Consider the following 27,342-nt stretch of genomic DNA (forward strand, 5'->3'; position numbering starts at 1 on the left):
TATAACAAGCAGGCTGAGCAGTGAAGGATGAAACAGAAAACAGGATAGGTGTTTTCTCTAATGTTCCCACTGATATATATGGTAATAATACATAAGGGTGCTTTGGTCTCTGGTTCACTTTAAACTAAACTTAACCACTTAGCAACTTCTGCCAGGATTTTCGACATTCCTGTTTATAAACACCTGTAAACACATGTAAACACTTGGTTCTGTTTTCTATTTTTAGAAAAAGGAGTTAGTATAGCACCATCTTGTGGCCAAAAAGTAAAACTACTTCCAAATACACCATTATACACTTACCATAGAAAAATTAAATACATTTTAATTATTTTTTAACTCCTTCACCCCTAACCCCAAATACAATATTATCGCCATACATTGTACTAGGGACACAATTTAAACATTGTAATAACCGGGACAAATGGGCAAATAAAATGTGTTTGTTTTATCTACAATAGCACAATTTATTTTTACACTATAATGGCTGAAAGCTGAGAAATGGTGAATTTTTTCATGTTTTTCTTCTTTTTCCATGTCAAATGCATATGAAATAATATAATTCTTAGCATAAAGTACTGCAGAAAGAAAGCCTAGTTTGTCCCACAAAAAATAATATATAGATCAGTTCAGTGTGATAATTAGCGATAAAGTTATTACCAAATGAATGGGAAGAGCTTTTGAAGGGGAAAAAACCTGTGGTAGAGAAGTAGTTAAACTTGAATTTATTAAAAATCCTTCATGCTTTCCAATGCACAGCTGGTATTATCATGTGTTAGTTTTGACAGCTAAGAGTGCAAATAAGCCAGGGCTCAATCAACTGTTACAGTATGGTATCAACCTTCATTTGTTTGCAGCAGAATATACAGAATCACTGGAACAATGTGTACATTACCAGAATCAGAGGATCCTGTAATGCAATAAGCGATTGGTATCTATCGCAGCCAACATATTGTGCCACTGGCAGGGTACAGGATGGGGTCTTATTGCACATTTTAATTTATAAGTTCACTATAAGCATCCAATCCATTCTTGGTTACCATAATAGTAACATCCACTCTGACTACAATGTTCGCACTATTTTAAGCCTAGATTAAGCCTAATACTGAGGCTCCTTTCACACTATGTTCATTGCGCCGCAACGGACAATAGCATTAGATCACAACATGCTGGAATGATATTCCTATGGGAGTATCACATTGATTGCGGTGTGTTTCATCAGAGTGACTCTCAGCAGGCAGAGTGTTTGCAGGGTAATGTGCATATTTACAGTGAAAGTGAGAAATTCTGTCATTGTACTGTGTGCCACAACACTATAATGCAATGCAACTTTTTATGCACAGCGTGAAACGAGTCTAGCTTTTAACCTCCCTTGTGTTTATCTGCAAAAAATGCCTCACCAGCAGCTCTGGGGATGGGTTGGTTGGCTTGCCTTGAGATAAGAGAACTACCATACAAAACATGGCAGCCCCCAAGCTGTCCTGTTCTATTGGGTATTAATACGATGCTGCCATATGGATGGGTGGCTTTCTTGTGGATCTCTGCTTTGACAGGAGATTTTTTTAAGCAACCGCTTCCTGCGGTGGCCACTAACAGTACAATTCGCTGAACGATTGTTTAAGAACGATTATTTGTATGAACAATTGGAAATAATTGCTTGGGACCACTAACTGACAAAAATCTCCTAACCAAACCCGTCAGATTGACGGGATCACTCAAAAATTCAGATCAATGTTATTAATCTGATTGGATTGGTAAGGAGCTTTTCTCCTGTCAGTGGCCCCAAACGATCATTTTAGATAGTTCATATGAATAATCATTCGTAAACTATCATTCCACAAATTGTATTGTTAGTGGCCACCTTAAAGAGAATCTGTACTCTAATATTCTTACACTAAAAAGCATACCATTCTATTCATTATTTTCTCCTGTGCCCCTCTGTGCTGTTTCTGCCACTCTCTGCTGCAATCCTGGCTTGTAATTAACAGTTTTAGGCAGTGTTTACAAACAAACTAACCAGCTTGTAATAGGCTCAGCTAAGCAGAGTGTGTGAGTCATTCAGAGTGTGCAGGGGGCCTGCAGAGGGTGTGTATCGCTTCTACCAATTACAAGCAGCCCTGCACATTCCACACAATCAAGTCTTAGCCCGACAGACACGACAGAGGAAAGATACATTGATTTATTACAGAGACAGTGCAATTAGGAAAGGCTGCAGTAAGCCAGAGCAGATTAGAACAGGCATAGAAACTTATAGGATAGAAGAACTAAGGCTGAAAAATTTGTTACAGAGTCTCTTTAACCACTTCAGTACCAGCGGTCTATTGCCCCTTAAAGAGGAACTCCAGCCTAAACAAACATACTGTCATTAAGTTACATTAGTTATGTTAATTAAAATAGATAGGTAATATAATCTCTTACCCACCCTGTTCTAAAAGAACAGGCAAATGTTTGATTTCATGAGGGCAGCCATGTTTTTGGTTGAAAGGAGGTGACAGGGAGCATGAGACACAGTTCCAACTGTCCTGTTTGCTGATCACCCCTCCCAGTTGCTAGGCAACGTGAATAACAACCCATCATGCTTTGCACAGCATCAGGGAAAAACCGCCCAGGTAGTTTTCTTTGATGGGTGGAGCTTAGCTAAAAATGCAGTTAAAAATGATGCTTTGGTAAGAAAAACAAAGTTCTGATGCTGTGAAACTGTTAAAGAAGCACCAAGCCTTTTCAGTTCTGCTGAGTAGATTTTTAGTCCGGAGGTTCACTTTAAGGACCAGAGACCGCTGGTACCAAACATCTGAGCTCACCAACGTCACGCCACACAGAATCACCGCTACCGCCGCTTACCCATCGCCTCAGCTTATCCACTCTGCCGTCTCTATGATGGTAGACCTCTGTGAGTCGGTCAAGAGCCGATTTCATTGGCTCCTGACCCTGTGATTAATGTGAGCCAATGAAATCGGTTCACAGTGATTAAGGGGTCAGGAGCCAATGAAATTGTCTTCTGACCAGTGCACAGAGCCAGCCCCGTTTCTATGGGCGTGCGATACGTGCAATCGCCCGGGGAGCTGGATTGTTGCGGCAGGAGCTGGGCGCAGAGGTAGTGGGAGCGGGTATAATAATAATAACTCACCTTCGTTCAGCCGATCCCACGCTGCTTCAATGTACTTCCTTTCCCGGCATCTGTCTCAGTAACAGTAACTGTGATGATGTTCCGCATGCTGAAGAAAGGTGAGTTATTACTATTATGCCCGCTCCCACCACCACTGCAGCACCTACCTATCTAAGCTATACTGCAGCACCTACCTACCTACCTAATCTACAATGCAGCCCCTTCCTACCTACCTAATCTATACTGCAGCACCTACCTACCTAACCTATACTGCAGCACCTACCTACCTACCTAACCTATACTGCAGCACCTACCTACCTAATCTATACTGCAGGCACCTACCTACCTAATCTATACTGCAGCACCTACCTACCTACCTACCTAATCTATACTGCAGCACCTACCTACCTAACCTATACTGCAGCACCTACCTACTTAATCTATACTGCAGCACCTACCTACCTACCTACCTAATCTATACTGCAGCACCTACCTACCTAATCTATACTGCAGCACCTACCTACCTACCTAACCTATACTGCAGCACCTACCTACCTAATCTATACTGCAGCACCTACCTACCTAATCTATACTGCAGCGCCTACCTACCTACCTTATCTATACTGCAGCACCTACCTACCTACCTAACCTATACTGCAGCACCTACCTACCTAACCTATACTGCAGCACCTACCTACCTAATGTATACTGCAGCACCTACCTACCTAATCTATACTGCAGGCACCTACCTATCTAACCTATACTGGCACCTACCTATCTAAGCTATACTGCAGTTACCTTCCTAATTAGCTATACTGCAATCACTTACCTACCTAACCTATACAGCAGTCACTAACTTACCTAACCTATACAGCAGGCACCTACTTATCTAAGCTATACTGCAATCACTTACCTACCTAACCTATACTGCAGTCACCTACCTAACCTATACTGGCACCTACCTATCTAAGCTGTACTGCAGTCACCTACCTATCTAACCTGTACAGCAGTCACCTACCTAACCTATACTGCAGTTACCTACCTATCTAACCTATACTGACACCTACCTATCTAACCTATACAGCAGTCACTTACCTACCTAAACTATACTGCAGTCACCTACCTATCTAACTTATACTGCAGTCACCTACCTATCTAACCTATACTGCAGTCACTTACCTACCTTACCTATGCAGCAGACACTTACCTATCTAACCTATACTGGGGGCATCTACCTATCTAACCTATACTGCAGGCACCTATCTAATTAACACATACTGGTGGCACCTACGTAGCTAACCTATTCTGTGGGCACCTATACCTGGCTCCATGGTGGTGGGGGAGGGGGGGGGGCGATTTTTACACCCTCGCCCTGGGTGAAATTTAGCCTAGAGACTGCCCTGCACAGAGCTGTGCCATCATAAAGATGGCAGGGCCAGTGATCTGCAGCAGAGCAGCACGATCGGCAGTAGCGGTGAGAACGTGCGGCGACAATGATAAAATCTGCGTCCTGTCAGAAATAAGCGCCCACAAACAGGACATAGATTCCAACTACTGCGGTCCAGAGATGGTTAACATAGGCGAACTGAGACTAAGAATTTGAAATAATCAGTTTACTGATTGCCTTGGAGTTCAGAGTACTTCTAGTTAATTCTAATATGAACACTCCTAACAAAAACAGTAACATTCGTTTTTTCATGTTTAGCTTTAGCTTTAAAGTGAACCTAAAGCCTCCTGGCCGCAATAGCAGCATAGGGGGCGATATACAGGCTGGGAACGCGAACAATCACTCGCGTTCCCATGCCTGTCGGCCGGTGACAGCCAAACCGGAAGTGTTCGCCGGCGAGTCCTGGAGCGTCAGTGCGGGGCTGCAAGGGCACCGATCGGCTGCAGGGGGCTGAGGGAAGCCCCAGGTGAGTTAATCTCATTTTTTTTCCTAGGCTTTAGGTTCACTTTAACAATTGGAGGAAAATAACGGACTGATCCACATGTAGCTAAATGCAGGAAGAGTCCTCCATCTTTAGCAAAGTAATTACTACTGGAAGGCTTAACAAGAGTCACCGCAGCTGTATTCAGGGTTCTGCTACCGTGATTATTGATGGCACTGCTAGTTCCTGTGTTAGAAAAAGTACTATTGTTCACCGTCCAGCGTTGAGCAGGCACTGATCCAGTCCAGATGCCATGCATATGCAGAGCAGCCCTCAGTGCACGTTCTACAAAAATAGAAAAAGCATTCTATTTGGCACAGTCTATATCCATCCATAGCAGTTTTGAAACATTTACTTTGTGATTGATAGAGAGTATTATGTGGCATATACAATCCTGTTGCCAAAAGAAGCATATTTGTACACATAATTAGGATTGTGCTCTGCCTGTTCCTTTTCACAATGTGTGACATTCTGTGTTTCTCTTCTAACTAAAACATCAATTCCAAGCACCAGTGAATTCCAGGTGACTTGTATATAAATACATTGATTATTATGACTTTTTGTACTGTAGATCTCCAAAGCTGCTAGGAAGTGATTCCAGAGACTTCTATCTGCAATGGTGTAGAATTACGGGCTGCAAAGGTTGTGACCGCACTGGGGCCCTGAGAGGCCCTCTCTCAATGGCAGTATTAGCTTTATTGGTCCTCTGCTGGTAATATTCACTTCTATAGATGCTTCAAATGGTGGTAATCATTAAGGTTGTATTAAACTCTGGCATAACATTCAATAAAAAATGTGTTTTCCTACTCTTTATCACCCCTACAGTTATCATATTTGCTTTTGTGCACAAGTATTATTAGTCATTTATAAATTACAAGTTCCCAAAGTATAGTTTATTTGCTCTGAAAGCTGCTATTGCATTTTATTCATAACTGGTGTATTTATATTGTAATGTACCCAGTAATGATTTCTGAGCTGTTTTTTCTGTTCTGGACACATTAGGAGTTCTGCACTGCCAGGGAAGGTTTACATTCTTCACTTGCTACAATTAAGTAAACACAAGATAATGTTATCACCAATTCAGATGTGTCTCTCACTGCAGAGAGCTTTCTATTGAAGTGTTTAAAGAGAACCTGTACTGAGTAAAAATATTTAAAATAAACACATGAGGTAACTTCAAATGAACATTACATAGTTACCTTGCCATCAGTTCCCCTCAGAAGCTCACCATTTTCTTCTGACAATAATCCCTTCCAGTTCTGACAATATTTTGTCAGATCTGAAATATATCAGTTGCTGTCAGTAAAATATCAGTTGCTGTCAGTTATAGCTGAGAGGAAAACTGATGTACCAGGTAATGTCCATGTTTCCCTATGGCTCAAGTGGGCGATGCTACAGTTTAACAGTGTGCTGACCAGAAAGCTGTTATGGGTAATGGCCATTTTCAATGGAGGACGGAAAATTCCCTTGATCACAGTGAACAAACAGGACACGGGACAGGAGAAAGACACTGAGGAGTAGACTACATAGAAGGCAAGTATGACTTGTGTATGCTTATTTTGACTTTTAATTTTCAGTTCAGGTTTTCTTTAACTGTTTGAATGCTGTTTTGCTTTAAAAAAAATTGTGGTGGTATATTATCTGCTGTAACTAATCATTTTAGAGCAAAGAAGAAATGCTGGGTTTCATACCACTTTAACAAACTGTTCCCTGTCCTCTTCTAGCACCTCTGACATTGTGGCTGTCTTTAGCAGGTTTTAGTGCACCATATCAATTGTTATTTATACAGTGCTTGGGGAGCCCAATGTAAAACTCACACTGGGGCCCAAAGCTCCTTAGCTACGCCACTGTCTATCTGTGACCTGCCTACTTGCAGGTGATTAGGGAGGAGTGCTCCAAATAAATAAGAAAATGAATTTCAAGCACAGCAGACCACAGCCGGGGGATTAACTCAGCCTTGATGCTGCCTCCGCACGCTGCCCGGCATTGTGAGTTCTGCTCTCCAGCTACTTCCTCCTTGCAGCTGTGAAGGAGGAAGTATTGAGAGCTGGAACACACAATGGAGGGCAGCGCATGGAGGCAGAGTAAAGGGTGAGTTTACTCCTCTGGCCGCTGTTTGCTGTGCTTGAAATGTGGGTTCTATGCCAATTCATTTGGAACAGCGTTCTGTTTTGGATTGCCACTCTCTAAAGCCTGGTACACATTTTACCTCCATGTAGTATGAGGGTTTACCTACACAATCTGCTCATAGTATTGAATATTTTTGACCCTCATACTACACAGAGGTGGTAAAATTAGTTAGTGATTGGCCAATCATAATTGAAAGTGTGCACCAGATTTTAAAGGTGTTTTACAGTAAAGGTGCATGCACACATTCAATTTTGATTGGCCAATGTTTGGCTAATTTTACAACTTCCATATGGTATGAGGGCCAACTGATTTTGTAAACTACGAAAAGGTTGCGTAGTTAGGTTTTCATACTACAAGGAGATGGTAACATTGGACAATCATTGGCCTATCAATCTTGGATATGTGTACAAACACTTAAGCCTGGTACACACATCCAATTTTGATTGCCCGACATTTGATTGCCCAACAATTTCCATGTAGTATGAAGGGTTACCTGCACGAGTTTCCTGCACTTTGGGGCTTGTGGGGATCTCTGTGTCACAATGACAAGGCTTGTGGGGGTCTCTGTGCTGGAACTTTCTTCCCTCTAGTAGAAGTAGCCTGATGACCCCCCCCCGTATAGGTAGCCAGATGACCCCTCCCCCTTTCCCTCCAGTATAGGTAGCCAGATGACTCCCTTAATCCCTCCTCCCCCTCCCCCCTTTCAGTATAGGTAGCCAGCTCGCCTTCACACCACAGCAGCCATCAGTGTCACTCATTTCTCCACTCGTGTCCAGTGCAAAAACTTCTTCGTCCTTTCCGTCTCCAATGTTGCCCAAGTCCATAGCCGCCGACCACAATGCAAACGTGCACAGAGAGCATGGTGGCTACTGCACAGGTGGCTGGCAGCAAAGTACCGCAGTCAGGTGCTAGCCTGATCACCCTGCATTGCAGCATTTGCAAGCTTACAAATGCTGCACCAATTTAGCCTGCTGCTTTAGTGCCCTTGCTCCAGTGGTGCCCTAGGCCATGGCCTTAGGTGGCCTTGGCTTAATTCCAGTCCTGTTTATAAGGCTGTAGAAAGACAGGAGGATGCTACTGGGAATTGTAAGAACTAGAATTATGTATCAGACAGTTGTATGTCATAAATAAATAAGTTAGTGTAAGCATAGCAATAGCCATAGAAGCTATAGCAACTGCTATGGGGCCCTGGAGAAGAAGGGGCCCAGATAGTACTTGATGTGTTTACTATTAACTTTGCTTTGTTGCTCCACCCTCTGACTTTGTCTCAGTGCCCATGGACTATACACAATGTGCATTGCATGAGAATGTAAATTGACCAATCAACCCATACTCATACGATAGGGGCAGGTGGAGTTGCTCAAGCATGCCTATAAGTGATGGCCCCATGAAAATGTTGCTATGGGGCCCCACAATGTCTAGCTACGCCACTGTAAGACATATAGAAATATGTGGACTTTTCTGTATTTGAAAAAAAACTGAGCTCTAATTAACTCCTTATCTAGATAGAAGGCAATAATATTAATCTCATATTATGGATAACTGCTGGAATGGACAGAGGGGGATTCAGACATTTTCATTACACTTATATTTTCCATTATGCATAGTATAAAATATATCAGAAATATATAGTACATAGCTGGATGCATAAAATATTTCTTAGGGAAAATTCCATTTTCATTTTTTTTTTCTTCTGTGTCAGATCGACCTAACTTGATCTTGTGTGTGTGTGTGTGTGTGTTTGTGTGAGTGAGTGTGTGTTTTCAAATAAATTCTACTCTATATAAATAGTTTACAATGGGATTAGCATATAATAAAACACATATGACCTGCACTACGATATAAACTAGAAGTAAAACTGGAGACAACAGCCATGGCAGAGAATAGGGCAAGCTAATTCAATGCATGTGAAGCACAGAGAAAAAAGGAGTGCTTTTCATTATCTGTTCTGCTAAATATAACACAATAGGCTTCAATTGTTTTGATGCAGCAAATCCTTTGCGGTGGAGATTCCAGGCTGATTTATGCTGAAACCTATTTTGAAAAACATTTCAACATGCAGAAAGATACAACTTAATGTTGTTTAGCAGGCAGAAATTTGAGGGGGGCACTGCTTGTGTTCGCCCTGGTTTCCTCTCTGCTCTGCTTTGTATTTACTGAAATGCGCACAATCTGTTGGAGCATACCACAGCCTGTAAGTATTTTTTTTAATTTTGATTTCTAAGTCTTTAGAGTGTTTTTTGTTATGGCAAGTCAAAAGTGAAATGTTTGGTACATCATACATCATACATCATACATGATGTACATCATACATCATACATTACTGATGATCATACATGATGTACACCATACATCATACATTACTGACTTACAGTAAACAAAGCATCCCACAATAAGTATAACTCACCAACAGTAAAACATGGTGGTGTTGGTGGTGATGTAATTATCTAGAAATGTTTTGCTGCTTCAGGAATCTAAAGCTTGTCATTAAAGGAATGATAAACTCTGCATCGCACCACAAATTCTTAAAGGGGTACTGTAATGAAAAAAAAGACAGTTTAACTTACCTGGGGCTTCTACTGGCCCCCCACAGACATCCTGTGCCTGCGCTGGTACAAAACCATCCCCCGGAACCCCTGCTGCGGCTTACTTCCGGCGTTTGCAACTCTAATGTCGCAATACACTGCACCTGCGAGGGCCTGGCCGTGCGTGTCCTTGCTCCCACTGACATCGCCGGGACCTTCCTGCACAGGCGCAGGGGCCACGCAGGCACAGTGCCTTGCAACATAAAAGCCGCAAATACCAAAAGCAAGCCGCGGCGGGGGACCGGGAATCGTTTTGTTCCGGCGTGAGCACAGTACGTCTACGGGGGGGGGCATCAGTAGATGCCCCAGGTAAGTCAAACACTCCCTTTTTTTCTCATTACTGTGCTACTTTAAGAATTGAAAAAAGGGGAAATTCCCCAAAATGTCTTGGCCTTGTCCTTCAAAAGTGGCTGGTCAATAAACAGACCAACACACACATTTTAGGGGCAGAAAAAACAGTATGAAGTGGATTTTAACTATAAAGCATCAATAACAATGTGTTGAACATGGATTTCACAAACTGATATAAATTGTGGGCTAGATTTCTATAATTCTTGGCGGAATTCCTCTTTAATTAGAAGTGCTGGATTTATGAGGTGAAGGCACATGCTATATATAAACGAGAGATGCTGATTCAGACATAAGCAGGTTTTATGGGCCAATTTTAGTAGCGATAGTAAATTTTTACACAGAGAAAATATTGGCTAAAACCAGCTCTTTCATCTTCCATTGGAGCAGCCCTTCTCACTTTTAATATTTTACACAAGTGACAGTTACAATGCTGTGAAGTCCCGGCTCGTGTTTGATGTGGTTTCAAAAAGCTTTTTTATTTTTCCGCATATGGCTTTCCCTCCCTGCATACCAACCAGGCTGCTTTTCCTTCATGGAAGTTGTTTGTTCCCTGCAGCATACTGTGTGCAGCTCTCACCAACAAGACTCCTTTGTATTAGTGTCACTAAGACTCTTCTGTGCTGGTCACTGGACAACCATGATAGGAGACCTTTTGGACCCCAACTGTTGCACATTTCCCAGGATTCAAAGACAAGAAACCAACTAATCATCACATCAAGAAACTATCTATCTATCTATCTATCTATCTATCTATCTATCTATCTATCTATCTATCTTTACCCCCTCTACACTCCTCTCTCTGTATAACTTATGCCACTTTAAAGAGAACCTGAAGTGAGAAGTATATTGAAGCTGCCATATTTATTTCTTTTTAACAATACCGCTTTACTGGAAGCCCTGCTGACCTATTTGGCTTCAGTATCGTCCAAATGACACCAGAAACAAGCATGCAGCTAATCTTGTCAGATTGGACAATAATGTCAGAAACACCTGATCTGCTGCATGCTTGTTCAGAGTCTATGGCTAAGAGAATTAGAGGCAGAGGAACAGCAGGACAGCCAGGTAACTGTATTGTTTTAAAGGAAATAAAAATGGCAGTATTCATATCCCTCTCACTTCAGGTTCCCTTTAAGTGCACCTCATTAGTGAAAGGGTCACGTCAACATTACCAAAAAGAATGGTAAGAATAACTTTTGTTGTCTTATAAAAAGAAATCAATATTTGAATCATCAATCACATCAATGAACCTGGTGACAGTGCCCACCCCATGTGACTGCATTTATATTAGAGAGCACAAATAAGGGTTTATTCAAAAACCATTTTCCCTTTTTACCTTATATCTAAACTAAATGTAACAGTGTAGAGAAGAGTGGGCAGCAGCTAACCAAAATTGAGGCGACGTCCCTCAGGTCATTGTCCCTTAACCTGTCAGGGACAGTTCCAGAGTCTTGCTTCCGATGGTTTATTAAGGCCTCTTCAGTAGCACAACAATAGGGCAGGCATTTCACATTGAAGACAGTGCTGAGTCCTACTTCTTGCTGTCTCTAAAATAAGAGTCTAGCACCCAAAAACCAATACATACTAAAAGCAAGAAAATAAAAAATTACACTAAATTTAGATTAATTTTTTGTTGTGGGTGGGGGCTTTTTCTTTTGTGGGGGGTAAGATTGCTGAAAAGAAATACTGTATAGATAATGTTAAACAAATAGGTAAGGAGAGATGATGCGTGAGATTACATTTGTGAATAAACCCATAGTCTCATATGGTTGCATGTCAAAATGGTCCCAGTTTTTTGCACAAGGGGGTCATATTTAGCAATATCATGTAGTACCTGGGCCAATGGGGTCTGGTCGCTACCACATCACATGACACTAAGAAATAACAGCGTTTTTTGCAGAAGGCTGGCTAGTCAATGTTATGTCTCAGGGTTCTAAGGAACAAAGATTTTAGATAATGAAAAAACGCATCAACCGCAGGCTGCCGCTGGAATTACAGTAGGTGTGGGGCATATTCATGAAACTATGTTAAAATTCTACTATCACTTATGCTAGTTATGTGGTGCATGTTGCACAAATAGCTCAACCCTATTTACCTGGGTAATGCATGTGTTCTGAGCGTTACACTACTTGTGTACCGCGGGTTACACTAGCAATGTGCACCTAACTTAGATAACATGGGTTCCGCTATTTGTGCAATACACACTAGGTAATTGCCATAAATAATGGTAAAATTACCCTACACTGCTTACATACATGTAGTGAAATATCTCCAGCAACCAGCAGGATCTGCCTAGTGACAGCATCAACATCAGGCCACTCCCCAGTACAGAACTGCAAACATTTCCAATAAAGTAACTGCAGTGGATAAAGAATTTTTATATTGCTGTCTACAGCAAAAGCGGTGTTTTCTGCACTGCTCTGCAACTGCTGCTTTTTGCAGCCATTCTTAGCTTGTGTCTTACAAAATAGAATAGCACAGACAGTTACACTGGTATAACTCAGGTGAACGCAGACACAGGAATTAGTTGTATTCAAAATGGCCTATAACTGACTATTCCAGAAAAGGTCACTTTGAGTTTACTGGAGAAGGAAACAGTAGTCTAGATTTTGACAAATGAGGTAGGGGAACGACTGTATAAATCACGTGCAAATAATGCTGTGATTCCCATGTTATTTTGTGAAGAAACTATACAGGAGCATTGGAAGCACAGTATGTTGATTTGTTGAAATTAAAAGGAATGACCTGGATGATCATTAAATGTGGATCATACTGGCCACAGCTGAGGGATGTGATCAGTTGACACTGGTACAGCCTTCACTTGGAGCCCACTGTAAGTAGTGTAGTGGGGGTGGCCCTGCCATCTAAGGTAGTGTCCCATTGTAGCCATTGTAGTGAGTAGTATAGTGGGTTGCAGTGACTTTTTTTGGATCAGCGCTCATGTACCAAGGACCAGGAGTAATATAAAAGGTGTGCTATGACCTAAAACCTTGTGGTATTGCAAATTTCTAAGCAACAAAAGCAGATGTTTCCAGCTGTATTCTTGATGGTATTTTTTATATTTACAAGAAAGTGTTTTTAATTATATCAGCTAGTGCCGACCTCCCATCGGATTTAGTAGTGTAGTGGGCCACAGCCTTGCTATCACAACCCAAAGTGTCCAGTGATGAGCCACTGTAAGTATTTTAGTGGGTAGTGTTGATCATAATGAATCATTTTGCTTTTTGCGTCATTTTGCAATCATTAACCGGATCTTAATTACAATCTTGCATGTAATCTTGATTTCTTGATTTAATTTTTGCAAGTTACACAAAATTACTGCATTTTTTAAAATATAAGAAACACTTTTTCTCCCTCAAAAGATTGCGGCCAGGTGTGCACCCCCCCCAACACACACACAAGCTCTTACCTATCCAGTGACGCGCCTAGAATCCTCCGTCCATCTTTTGCAGCTGTAATCAGAAGATTCTACCGCTAATTCCTGGTTCACTGGCGCCCTCTATCTGCGCACGTCATGCATGACCCCGGTGCACTTGCACCATCAGGTAATGCATGACGTGTGCAGCTAGAGGACGCCAGTGAACCAGGAAGTACAGAAGCCATAGAGACTATCATGTACAGCAGTGGAATCATCTGATTACAGCCGCTGGAGATGGACGGAGGAGACGGATGTAGAACACTGAGCGCATCGCTGAATAGGTAAGAGCATGCATTGTAGCTGGCAATATAGTTAGTGTAGCTGGCAGTGTATCTGTGAGTGTAGCTGAGAGTGTAGTTAGTTTATCTGGGAATGTAGTGAGTGTAGCTGAGAGTGTAGTGAGTGTAGCTGGGAGTGTAGTGAGTGTAGCTGAGAGTGTAGTGAGTGTAGCTGGGAATGTAGTGAGTGTAGCTGGGAGTGTAGTGAGTGTAGCTGGGAGTGTAGTGAGTGTAGCTGGGAGTGTAGTGAGTGTAGCTGGGAATGTAGTGAGTGTAGCTGGGAATGTAGTGAGTGTAGCTGGGAGTGTAGTGGGTGTAGCTGAGAGTGTAGTTAGTTTAGCTGGCAATGTAGTGACTGTAGCTGGGAATGTAGTGAGTGTAGCTGGGAATGTAGTGAGTGTAGCTGGGAATGTAGTGAGTGTAGCTGGGAATGTAGTGAGTGTAGCTGGGAGTGTAGTAAGTGTAGCTGGAAATGTAGTGAGTGTAGCTGGGAGTGTAGTGAGTGTAGCTGGGAATGTAGTGAGTGTAGCTGGGAATGTAGTGAGTGTAGCTGGGAATGTAGTGAGTGAAGCTGGGAATGTAGTGAGTGTAGCTGGGAGTGTAGTGAGTGTAGCTGGGAACGTAGTGAGTGTAGCTGGGAATGTAGTGAGTGTAGCTGGGAGTGTAGTGAGTGTAGCTGGGAATGTAGTGAGTGTAGCTGGGAATGTAGTGAGTGTAGCTGGGAGTGTAGTGAGTGTAGCTGAGTGTGTTGTGAGTGTTAGTGAAGAGCACGAATTTCGCGTAGATGTAATTTCGCATCGTAATTCGCTATTATAATGCAAAATCGTAATGTGAAATTTTGTGAAAAATCATAATTAATTTTGTGTGTAAAAATAATCACGGACCGCAATTTCTCATAATTGTCGTATGATTTTGTGCCAATTTAAGCAGTTAATAGCTAAGCCCCCATACATGCTATTGTCACCAAAATTTCCATGTATGTAAATAGCGGGAACAAGTCAAAAAAGGAATTTCTCAAAAAGACATTGTAGTTTTACAGATAATCCATTTTGAATATGCAAAGGAGAAATGTTTTTTTAAACTGTAATTTTTCTGAGTTTGAAAAGCATTTTGCCCTTTGAATTTTTAAAATTGATTTTCTCAAAAATTACAGGACCTTTTTGAAATGTTTTTTTTTTTTTTTACTAATTTCTACTATACCCCTTAACATACTAAACGTGTTTCCCCCTAAATAAGAAGACACTGTCTTATATTAATATTTGCTCCAGAAGATTTTCAGGGAAACACGGTACCAATTTTGGTAACAATAGCATGTATTGCTTGAAAAAAAAGTCAATGGGAGAAGTCAATCGGAATGACAAAACACATTGCAAAATACCCTTTCTATTGACGATTACATGCAAAATGTATTTTGCATTATGATTTTGCACTATAAGTGCTGCAAAATTTCTACTATGTGAAATTCGAGCTAATGGCTATTAGTGGGAGACAGTCTTGCTATGGGAGCCCAAAGTGTCCCAAATTCCTTAGTGAGATAAGTTAGGATTTTAACAACCTTGAATACACAGAGCTGCTATCTGTATGTGATTTTAGTTCTACTGTGGTCAACGCATAACTGCTTTTTGCATAGCAGCCTGGAGTTTGGCATTAATGGTACAAAACAGAAAGCCGCATTTGGATTTTGTAAAAGAAATACAGAGACATTCCGCAGTAGCAGCAGTTGGAGGCCAACCAATGAACTCATGCTGAACGTCACAATGTAAAACTTTGTTGCAAAAGAGAAAAAAAACATTCCTGTTTTTCCTTCTAAACTGGAAAAGCATCCAGCTACAAAGCGGAATAATGGTGTATTGTGCACCCATGTATTGTAAACAGGGGTCGATGACTAGAAATGAAAAACACAGATGGCTATATACATGCCCCATATGGAAATGATCATTACAATGGCTGGCCATGTTTACATTTCTTTACTACACCATATAACATTGGTGTATAAGTCACAAGAGGTCACAGACAAAGAACAAGTTGCTGATGTTAAAGTTTCCCAAAAATATATAATAAAATGTAGTGTCTGGCAAACGGAGAATGGTGAGTCCAGATCAGTAAAATATGAAAAAAGCTGTGTTTTGAATCTTGCAGACTCACAGCTTGGTCTCCTACAAGTGTAACTTTGATTCACTGTATGTCTAATTTTACATGTGTTCACTACCAGGCCAGCTATTTAAGGTGGGGCACCTAACCTTTCCACTGACTTAACCTCATAAATACTGGAGATAATAACTTTCAGGGCATGTGCTTATCACACTCTTACCTAAAATCAGGGCTGGATTTATATCTGAGGAGCCTATAGGCACAAAAGTTCTGGCACCCTAAACTCCGCCCCTCAGAAAAAGTCACACCCACTCAATTTTTCTTATGAAAAAAAAGCTATGCAAGGTAATGCAGATATTACCAAAGACAAGTAGCAAGTACCAACAATATGCAGATATTACCAATGCCATGCCTCGTTTACCAAACAAGGCGTGGCTATATATAAATATTATAATATAGCAATTAGATACATTTATATAGCATCTGGAAAGTTGACAACGATGACCATTATACATACAGTAACTATGCCTCAAAAATTCTGAAAAGGTGCACAACATGAACACAAAATAAAGTGCACCAAAATTTGTATACACCACTACAGCTATGAAGCAACTGAACGGATTAACCAAACAGCAGGAAGTCAGAGACTGAGCAAGCATTGAATAGCATAAAAGCCGATTGCCAGAAACTTACACTCTCACTTGCTTACATGCAAAGATGAGGAGGAAGATGCCAAGGAATAGGATCACTGATCAGGACGGCTACTGGCATTTTAGGTATGCAGTGCATTATATGAAGAGGAGAGGAGACAGCAGGGGCGTTGCTAGCCCCAAAGATCAGTGGCACGTGCCCCGGATCTATTCTGGGGTGCCCCAGATGTCCCCCAGGCAGAGTCAACTGTGGTTCCTCAATGGCGGGCATGCTGGGAGCTGTGGTGCATCAATTAGGGGTATTCCGGGTGCTGTGCTGCCTCTATGTGGGCATACTGGGTGCAGTGGTGCCATACGGGGTGCTGTCATGCCTTTATGGGAGCTAGCAGGGGGCTGTGGTTCTTCTATGGGGCATGCTGGGAGTTGTTCAGCCTCAATGGGAGGCCCGTGGGAGCAGGGCCGGGCCGAGGCATAGGCTGGAGAGGCTCCAGCCTCAGGGCGCAGTGTAGGAGGGGGCGCACAATTCATTCAGCTGTCATTCCTAATTGAGTTTGAAGCAGAAAGAAATAATAAAAGGGGTTACATAGCAGTGACTGCAAGCCAGATAACTAGAGATTAAGGTGTTGGGGAGCTTGTGGGTCCTGTGGCACCTCTTAGTCTAATAGCAATCAGTGTGTGATAGCTCGGGTGGCAGGGATGGAGGGGCGCACTTTGGTGTCTCAGCCTTGGGTGCTGGAGGACCTTGTCCCGCCTCTGCGTGGGAGCATGGGAGGGGGTCCACTAGAAGGTCAGGGAATACTTTGGGTAACTGACAGATAACCTGTTGGAAGGCCAGCCCACCCAGCAGAAAGCCAGACCAGCCAGCACAGAAGCCAAGTAATTCTGCCTGTTAAGTGAAACTGCCTATTTATGTGATATGCTGCATTTTTTTTTGTATTAATGGAGAGGGGGCTCCATTTATCTAACATCTTTATGGGCAAGCCGACTTAGACTACTATTAAGTTCATGCAAATTTGGCTCCACCCATGACCACACCCACATTCTGGTGCATGTGAACACCCATTTTCTGTCTGGAGTGCCCGAAAGTGCAGTGGATCTCTTAGGATGCTAGCAACGCCCCTGGGAGACAGAGGTGGAGATCGGCACATAGCTCTAGTGTAGCTGCAGCCTGAGACTGAGAACAAGCATCCACCAGCCAGAGAGAAGTTGTGAGTCAGACAGTGACTGCAGTGGCAGGCACACTAATTTGGCAGCTGGACTTTGCTGCTACCTTTCAGGGAGTGCTTTTAAAATAAACAAAACCTTCAGAATCCACCTGAGCTTTCCTTGCACTTGAAGCCCCTTTTGTACTTGAGGATGAAACCTGCATTGCATTACCCTATTTTGAAAATTGCGCAAAAAGTGGATCAGCGCAACACCAGGCCGCCTCCGAATGGCCTCCATCAGAGATGCGCTGAGCCCCCCCAGGAACTACAAACGCACCTTGAACGCAAACAGAAGCTCTGCATATACACCAAAAGCAAGGCTGTTAAGTGGGAGCAGCTGACCAAAAACGAATTACATTAGTACATAGCAAGGAAAATGAGCAGCGCTACTTAAAAACAGACTAGTGCCTACCTGCAAAAGAGTGCAAGCCCCACTTGTGGGGTCGAATACACACCGAGCATACACATGACCTGTCTACCACTAGAGGAGGATGTTAGTTTCCATTAACAGCTTGCATGCAACCTATTAAGTACTCGTCCCTCCCACTGCGAAGAAGTCAATCCTCCATGGGAGGGGCCTAACACTAACTAAATCCTAACCTATGTATATGCATAGCCTGGGTGCGGCTAAACAAATAAAATCGAAAATTGAAAATTGTGCAAAAAGTGGATCAGTGCAACACCAGGCCGCCTCCAAATGACCTCCATCAGAGATGCGCTGAGCCCCCCCAGGAACTACAAACGCACCTTGAACCCAAACAGAAGCTCTGCATATACACCAAAAGCATGGCTGTTAAGTGGGAGCAGCTGACCAAAAACGAATTACATTAGTACATAGCAAGGAAAATGAGCAGCGCTACTTAAAAACAGACTAGTGCCTACCTGCAAAAGAGTGCAAGCCCCACTTGTGGGGTCAAATACACATCGAGCATACACATGACCTGTCTACCACTAGAGGAGGATGTTAGTTTAAATTAACAGCTTGCATGCAACCTATTAAGTACTCGTCCCTCCCACTGCGAAGAAGTCAATCCTCCATGGGAGGGGCCTAACACTAACTAAATTCTAACCTATGTATATGCATAGCCTGGGTGCGGCTAATCAAATAAAATCGAAAATTGAAAATTGCGCAAAAAGTGGATCAGCGCAACACCAGGCCGCCTCCGAATGGCCTCCATCAGAGATGCGCTGAGCCCCCCCAGGAACTACAAACGCACCTTGAACCCAAACAGAAGCTCTGCATATACACCAAAAGCATGGCTGTTAAGTGGGAGCAGCTGACCAAAAACGAATTACATTAGTACATAGCAAGGAAAATGAGCAGCGCTACTTAAAAACAGACTAGTGCCTACCTGCAAAAGAGTGCAAGCCCCACTTGCGGGGTCGAATACACACCGAGCATACACATGACCTGTCTACCACTAGAGGAGGATGTTAGTTTCCATTAACAGCTTGCATGCAACCTATTAAGTACTCGTCCCTCCCACTGCGAAGAAGTCAATCCTCCATGGGAGGGGCCTAACACTAACTTAATCCTAACCTATGTATATGCATAGCCTGGGTGCGGCTAATCAAATAAAATCGAAAATTGAAAATTGCGCAAAAAGTGGATCAGCGCAACACCAGGCCGCCTCCGAATGGCCTCCATCAGAGATGCGCTGAGCCCCCCCAGGAACTACAAACGCACCTTGAACCCAAACAGAAGCTCTGCAGATACACCAAAAGCATGGCTGTTAAGTGGGAGCAGCTGACCAAAAACGAATTACATTAGTACATAGCAAGGAAAATGAGCAGCGCTACTTAAAAACAGACTAGTGCCTACCTGCAAAAGAGGGCAAGCCCCACTTGTGGGGTCGAATACACACCGAGCATACACATGACCTGTCTACCACTAGAGGAGAGGATGTTAGTTAGGTAGGCACTAGTCTGTTTTTAAGTAGCGCTGCTCATTTTCCTTGCTATGTACTAATGTAATTTGTTTTTGGTCAGCTGCTCCCACTTAACAGCCATGCTTTTGGTGTATATGCAGAGCTTCTGTTTGGGTTCAAGGTGCGTTTGTAGTTCCTGGGGGGGCTCAGCGCATCTCTGATGGAGGCCATTCGGAGGCGGCCTGGTGTTGCGCTGATCCACTTTTTGCGCAATTTTCAATTTTCGATTTTATTTGATTAGCCGCACCCAGGCTATGCATATACATAGGTTAGGATTTAGTTAGTGTTAGGCCCCTCTTATGGAGGATCGACTTCTTCGCAGTGGGAGGGACGAGTACTTAATAGGTTGCATGCAAGCTGTTAATGGAAACTAACATCCTCCTCTAGTGGTAGACAGGTCATGTGTATGCTCGGTGTGTATTCGACCCCACAAGTGGGGCTTGCACTCTTTTGCAGGTAGGCACTAGTCTGTTTTTAAGTAGTGCTGCTCATTTTCCTTGCTATGTACTAATGTAATTCGTTTTTGGTCAGCTGCTCCCACTAAACAGCCATGCTTTTGGTGTATATGCAGAGCTTCTGTTTGGGTTCAAGGTGCGTTTGTAGTTCCTGAGGGGGCTCAGCGCATCTCTGATGGAGGCCATTCGGAGGCGGCCTGGTGTTGCGCTAATCCACTTTTTGCGCAATTTTCGATTTTATTTGATTAGCCGCATGCAGGCTATGCATATACATAGGTTAGGATTTAGTTAGTGTTAGGCCCCTCCCATGGAGGATTGACTTCTTCGCAGTGGGAGGGACGAGTACTTAATAGGTTGCATGCAAGCTGTTAATGGAAACTAACATCCTCCTCTAGTGGTAGACAGGTCATGTGTATGCTCGGTGTGTATTCGACCCCACAAGTGGGGCTTGCACTCTTTTGCAGGTAGGCACTAGTCTATTTTTAAGTAGCGCTGCTCATTTTCCTTGCTATGCTCATTACCCTATTTTGCCGCAAAGAAAAGCAAGGAAAGTCTATGGAGACGTTCACACTAAGGGTCCTTTCAATTGAGCAGTTGATAGGCAGTGAAAAGACTGTCAAACTCTAACAACTGCTTGCTGCTGCCTGGTAAATGTTTGCTGCTCAGGGCCGGATTTAGGCCAAGGCCTCCTAGGCCATGGCCTAGGGCACCACAGGAGTAAGGGCACCAAAGCAGCAGGCTAAACTAGTGCAGCATTTGCAAGCTTGCAAATGCTGCAATGCAGAAAAATCAGGCGAGCACCTGACCGCGGTACTCTGCTGCTACCCGCCTGTGCAGCAGCCACCTTGCTCTCTGTGCACGTTTGCATTGTGGCCGTCGGTTATGAACTTGGGCAGCATCGGAAATGGAAAGGAAGAGGAACCTATACTGGAGGGAAAGAGGGAGAGGTCATCTCGCTACCTATACTGGAGGGAAGAGCTGAGGGGTCATCTCGCTACCTATATTAAAGGGGGGTGGCTGGTGACACTGGCCTTGAGCGGTAAAGAGTACAAATCCGTCCCTGTTGCTGCTGCTTGGTAACTTCTCACTGAGCATGCAGTTCAACTGCCCATGTAAAAGGGCCCTTACTGTGGTCTCTTGTGGTGCGCCAGAAGTATCTGAGCCGATGCAAGGGCAACAGCACCTTACCGCAAGCACGTAGTGTAAATAATGGAGTGTGGTGGGTTGCAGCGCACATGCCCAGACTGACGGGAAACCCAGTGATGTACTTCCTACCTAGCAGGAAGCTGCAGGGTCATATGTTTGTCATTTTTTGTGTTGGGATGCGGCAGGAGAATTACCTCCCTACTACAACGCAAAAAGTAGATGTAAAACGGCCTAAGGGCCCATTCACACTGTGGTCATTTGCAAGCGTTTTCCACAGATTTTGGAGTTGCCGGTGATTGCTAGCACTTTGAAAAGCACTAGGGTATTTAACCACTTAAGCCCACAGGGTTGAAATTCTTTTGCATCTGAGCAATTTTCACCTCCCATTCATTTGCTAATAACTTTATCACTACTCGGCACAATGAATGGATCTATATCTTGTTTTTTTCGCCACCAAGTAGACTTTCTGTGGGTGATACATTTTGCTGAGAATTAATTTATTGTAAATCCATTTTAACAGGAATATTAAGAAAGAAATGGAAAAAAATCATTATTCCTCAGCTTTTGGCCATTATAGTTTGAAATTAATACATGCTACCATAATTAAAACCTATGTACTTTATTTACCAATTTGTTCCGCTTATTACACCATTTAAATTATGTCCCTATCACGATGTATGGCGCCGATATTCAATTTGGAAATAAAGGTGCATTTTTTCAATTTGCGTCCATCACTATTTAGAAGCCCATAATTTAATAAATCATATTGATATACTCCTTTGACATGCATATTTAAAAAGTTCAGACCCTTAGGTAACTATTTATGTTTTTTTTTTTATTATTATTGTAATTTTTTTTTTTTTATTTAAACTTGTATGTGGGTATTTTTTGGTGTGGGAGGTAAACGGGTTTTTTAATGTATAAAAAAGTATTTATTTAACACAGTTTGTTTTTGGTGTAATTTGCTATTTGGCCACAAGATGGCCAAAGTCAAAAAGTCCTGGGATCGATCTCGCTCCCAGGCAGAAGAAAGGAGACCAGAGCTCAGAAAAGCCGCAGCGTGTGAAGAGACGCTGTCGGCTTTTCTCCAGGGAGGTCCGATCAGCAAAAGGGTTTTATAATCCCTTTCACTGATCGGGAGTGTGCGCAGCCTAACTGGACGAACATTTTCGTCCAGTTAGGCTGAAGTGGTTAAAGTATATGGCAGTGATCTCACTGCTCGATTTGCAGAAAACGCGAATGCGTTGCATGCAGCGCTTTTTTACGATTTTAGAGTGATCGTGAGTGTAATGTTAAAAAAGGTGAATCCTGACTGCTCAAAAATCACAAAATTGTCCAGTAAAAAAATATGTGAAAAAATTCCCATCACAAAACACTAGCGATTTTGCTAGCGTTTTGCGATACCCGGTGTGAACTTACTAAGAGTAAGTTCACAGTGAATTTGTTGCAATGTGCATGGGGCACACCAGATTTCAAAATGAGTGGCTTTTAGTAAGGTGTGCCATTACGCTTTATTTGTAATGCAGGCATAAGGGCCTGTACACGCTGAAAATCGCCAAGCGCAATCATAAACACAATACTATTTTAAAATCGTATGCTTGTGTTTTTGCAATGCGTTAGCGTTTTTGTTTGCATTTTTCAACGCATTTTCATTTTCTTGTTATTAGTGATTGTCTAAAAGTCCTTCAACAAGAATTTGCAATGGGATTTGACCTCGAAAAAATGCAACGAAATTGCATCACATTTTTGTATGCGGTTTTTCAAACGCAGCACTCCAAAAGCACTGAAGTCACTGTGATTGCGATGTTCATGGCACCACTGTGTACAGTTCATCATGATTTTCATTATTTTTTAAAAGGCTTTGCAATTATAAAAATGTAACGCAACACAGCCAGTGTGTACAGTCCCTTTGCCTTTTATTGTAAAGTCGCACTATTTTCCCACTTTTGCATGATGTTTCTGACACATACAACACACACACATGTAAGCATGGCAGCAGAACAACACTTTCCACTGTAAGCTGTATATGAAATGATGGAAAATGAAACACGCTGCAAGCTTTCTTGCCATACACAGAAAAACGCAAGTGATGTGAACCTGCCTATTGATTAACATGAGCTGTCAGATCTCATGCGTTTCCATATTCAGGTAGTCCCCGGTTAACGAACGAGATAGGGACTGTAGGTTTGTTCTTAACCTGAATCTGTTCTTAACTCGGAACAATGTGCTATCTCTGTCCCCTGTACCTCCTCTGTGCCCCCTGTGCCTCCAGTGTCCTGCTCTGTGTCACCTCTGTCCTCTGTACCTCCTCTGTGCCTCCTGTGCCTCCAGTGTCCCCCTCTGTGTCACCTCTGTCCTCTGTACCTCCTCTGTGCCCCCTGTGCCTCCAGTGTCCCCTTCTGTGTCACCTCTATCCTCTGTGCCCCCCTGTGTCTCCAGTGTCCCCCTCTGTGTCACCTCTGCCCCCTGTACCTCCTCTGTGCCTCCAGTGTCCCCATCTGTGTCACCTCTGTTCCCTGTACCTCCTCTGTGCCCCCCTGTGACTCCAGTGTCCCCTTCTGTGTCACCTCTGTCCTCTGTGCCTCCTGTCCCTCCAGTGTCCCTATCTGTGTCACCTCTGTCCTCTGTACCTCCTCTGTGCCCCCTGTCCCTCCAGTGTCCCCATCTGTGTCACCTCTGTCCCCTGTACCTCCTCTGTGCCCCCCTGTGCCTCCAGTGTCCCCCTCTGTGTCACCTCTGTCCCCTGTACCTCCTGTGCCTCCAGTGTCCCCCTCTGTGTCACCTCTGTCCTCTGTACCTCCTCTGTGCCCCCTGTCCCTCCAGTGTCCCCATCTGTGTCACCTCTGTACTCTGTACCTCCTCTGTGCCCCCTGTGCATCCAGTGTCCCCCTCTGTGTCACCTATGTCCTCTGTACCTCCTCTGTGCCCCCTGTGCCTCCAGTGTCCCCCTCTTTGTCACCTCTGTTCCCTGTACCTCCTCTGTGCCTTCTGTGCCTCCAGTGTCCCCCTCTGTGTCACCTCTGTCCTCTGTACCTCCTCTGTGCCTCCAGTGTCCCCCTCTGTGTCACCTCTGTCCTCTGTACCTCCTCTGTGCCCCCTGTGCCTCCAGTGTCCCCCTCTGTGTCACCTCTGTCCTCTGTACCTCCTCTGTGCCCCCTGTGCCTCCAGTATCTCCCTCTGTGTCACCTCTGTCCTCTGTACCTCCTCTGTGCCTCCTGTGCCTCCAGTGTCCCCATCTGTGTCACCTCTGTCCTCTGTACCTCCTCTGTGCCCCCCTGTGACTCCAGTGTCCCCCTCTGTGTCACCTCTGTCCTCTGTACCTCCTCTGTGCCCCCTGTGCCTCCAGTGTCCCCCTCTGTGTCGCCTCTGTCCTCTGTACCTCCTCTGTGCACCCTGTGCCTCCAGTGTCCCCCTCTGTGTCACCTCTGTCCCCTGTACCTCCTCTGTGCCTCCTGTGCCTCCAGTGTCCCCATCTGTGTCACCTCTGTCCTCTGTACCTCCTCTGTGCCCCCCTGTGCCTCCAGTGTCCCCCTCTGTGTCACCTCTGTCCTCTGTACCTGCTTATACATGTTTAAAAGCCATTTTTTCTTTGAATTTTTTAAAATCGAAAGTCCAATTTGAAAAAAAAATTGCTTGTTCCCATGGAAACACTGAATACATGCCGTTCGTATCGGCGGGTCGTTCGTAAGTCGGGCGTTCATAAGTCGGGGACTACCTGTATAGGTAAATGTGCAATGTGTGAATATGTAAAAAAAAATAATCCTGAAAACGGGTTTTAAATTATACCTTTATTTACACAAAGCTGTATATAAAGCCTGAAAGAGGCACATCTGAGGAGCAGAGGTATATGCTTCAAAAATAGGGAACATTGTTAAAAAACCAGAGCGGCTGTGTATAGATTAAATAGTAATCTCACTAATATTATACCTGTAAATGCTGGTTTGGATGTTTGTTACTCAATCACGCAACAATGGCTGAACTGATTTGAATGAAATTTGGAACACACATAGTACATTGCCTGGAATAAAATATATGATACTTTTTATCCCCATAACCAAAAAAGTGGGCGGAGACAAATCCAGATTTCACTGGGAAAATGTAAATTGCAGCCATTCTTACACTGTTAATGGCAGGGTTCTCAAACTTTGCACAGTTGGTCACTGGGTCACTGCGATTAATATTCAGAAAAGTGGGTGGGGACTACAAAAGCCAATCAAAATTCACCTATTGACTAGGGGGAATATTTAATTGCTGCCATTTTTGCACTAATAATGACACAAGCCTCAAACCTGGTACAGTTGGTCATTGGGTGACTGGGGTTCAAATTCAGAAAAGGGGGTAGAGCCACAGCCAATCAGATTTGTTTCATTTCAATACAAATTATTGATGTAAAAGACCGCAAAGCTCACAAACCAGGTCATTGAGTAATTGAGTGAGGGCTCAAAACCACTAGAGCGATTTTGTGAGCGTTTAGGGAGCAATTCAAAACACTAGCAATTTCCCTAAATGCTCAGCTAATGTTAATGGATGGGCCAAATTCCACTGGAGCGATTGCGATTACCAAAATCGCAAACGCAGGATATGCATCAATTTTAGCTTTAGTGATTAGCGTTACCGTTTCTACAACTATATAAACTATATAAACGCTGGCATAATTGCTCATCAAAACCTACACAGAGCGATTTTACTGGCGTTTTTACATTACTGCACACTGTAACAAAATTAAAATGAATTGAAAGGACCAATCAGAATTAAAAACCCTAATCCTTATACAATCGCTGGCAAAAAGCTGAAACTTTTTAAAAATGCTACCAAAATCGCCAGCAATTGCTCATGAAATTGCTTAAAAAACGCTCATTAAAAACGCTAGCGATTGCGATTAGCGATAGCATTTTGTAGTGGGTTCTAGCCCTGATCGTGTGTTAGGGTTAGAAAAAGTGGGCGGAGCCAACACCAGCCAAATACATACCCGGACAATGCCGGGCTTTCAGCTAGTTTTCTACAAATATAATTGTACTCACTGCTTCTGTATTCTGTATATCGTAGTAGAGAAAAAGCACCATGCTAATCATTATTATTGCTGTGCTATCTGTTGTCATTAGCTATGGTCACATGATGCTGCATGAGCCCGCCCCCAGCAGTGGCAGCTATGGTCACACGCTGCTGCATGAGCTCCCCTCTATATAAGTGGCATCATCTCACCTCACCTGACACTCCAGACCGAGCAGCAGTGAATGCAGCAGCATCTCTGGAGTACTCCCTAACTTTGGCTATTACTACTCGCTGAAACATGTTTTGGCAAATAGTCTTCTGTGTTTGGGTCATCCTGGTACTCCTGGACGCTACCTGGGGGTTATCCGTCGTCTGTCACAGACTCAGGACACTCGCTGGACATTGTAAGTATCAGCAGCACACACAATATCACAACATGTTTCCACATACCTGTATTTCCCCTAGATGTTGATGAGATCAGCCATTGAGGTTTTCCAAGGGAGGGGATGACTAGATGCCCTCTCCAGTGGGGTAGCTTAGGAGCTCTATGGCCCAGTGCAGTGTTCTCTTCATAACAGAACCACTCCATCCAGCGAAAAAAGTAAGCATTTAAAATCGTGTTTCTCAGTGTTTTCTTTGCATTTTCTGAATGGCAGTTGCTAAGTCCAACTGCCAAAATACTAAGATACCAGCCAGCCAGCCTCCCTAATCACAGTTAGACTTAGCAACTGCTGTTCAGGACATGCTTATGTAAAGAAATAAAACCCTGAGAATCCCCCTGTCAGTTCTGTCAGATTTTAACTCCTTACTTTTTTTGCTGGAGTGGTCCTTTAACCCTTTAGGGACTGTAGTAGGTAAATCCTATGCCGCACTTGTGGCTGCCCTCGGCTGATGCGGCGTATGATTTATACCACCTGCCGTTTCCTCTCCCAACGTGATTGTGCTCACCCGAGAGGGGGGATTAAGTTGTTATATGGTAGTAACCATTTCATGCTAGCAGTTTTAGGGCCCTGTCCCACTGGGAAGGTGCGGTGCGGTATTTTTACCCCACTACACCGCAGAAAGTCTATGGGGACTTTCATACC

At 43.4% G+C, this 27,342-nt stretch overlaps 1 protein-coding gene across 2 annotated transcripts in view; it reads right to left on the reverse strand.

Moving 5' to 3' along the window:
* IGSF10 (immunoglobulin superfamily member 10) overlaps window positions 1-26,892 on the reverse strand; it is a 163,123-nt gene extending 136,231 nt beyond the window's left edge. For both annotated transcript variants that reach the window (XM_068280840.1, XM_068280839.1), the window contains exon 1: window positions 26,708-26,892. The gene's annotated coding sequence lies outside the window, so the exon portion shown is untranslated. The remainder of the gene's footprint in view (window positions 1-26,707) is intronic.
* Window positions 26,893-27,342: the final 450 nt, after the last annotated feature.

The sequence above is a fragment of the Hyperolius riggenbachi genome, chromosome 4 (assembly GCF_040937935.1).
Source record: "Hyperolius riggenbachi isolate aHypRig1 chromosome 4, aHypRig1.pri, whole genome shotgun sequence".
NCBI classification, from domain to species: Eukaryota; Metazoa; Chordata; class Amphibia; order Anura; family Hyperoliidae; genus Hyperolius; species Hyperolius riggenbachi.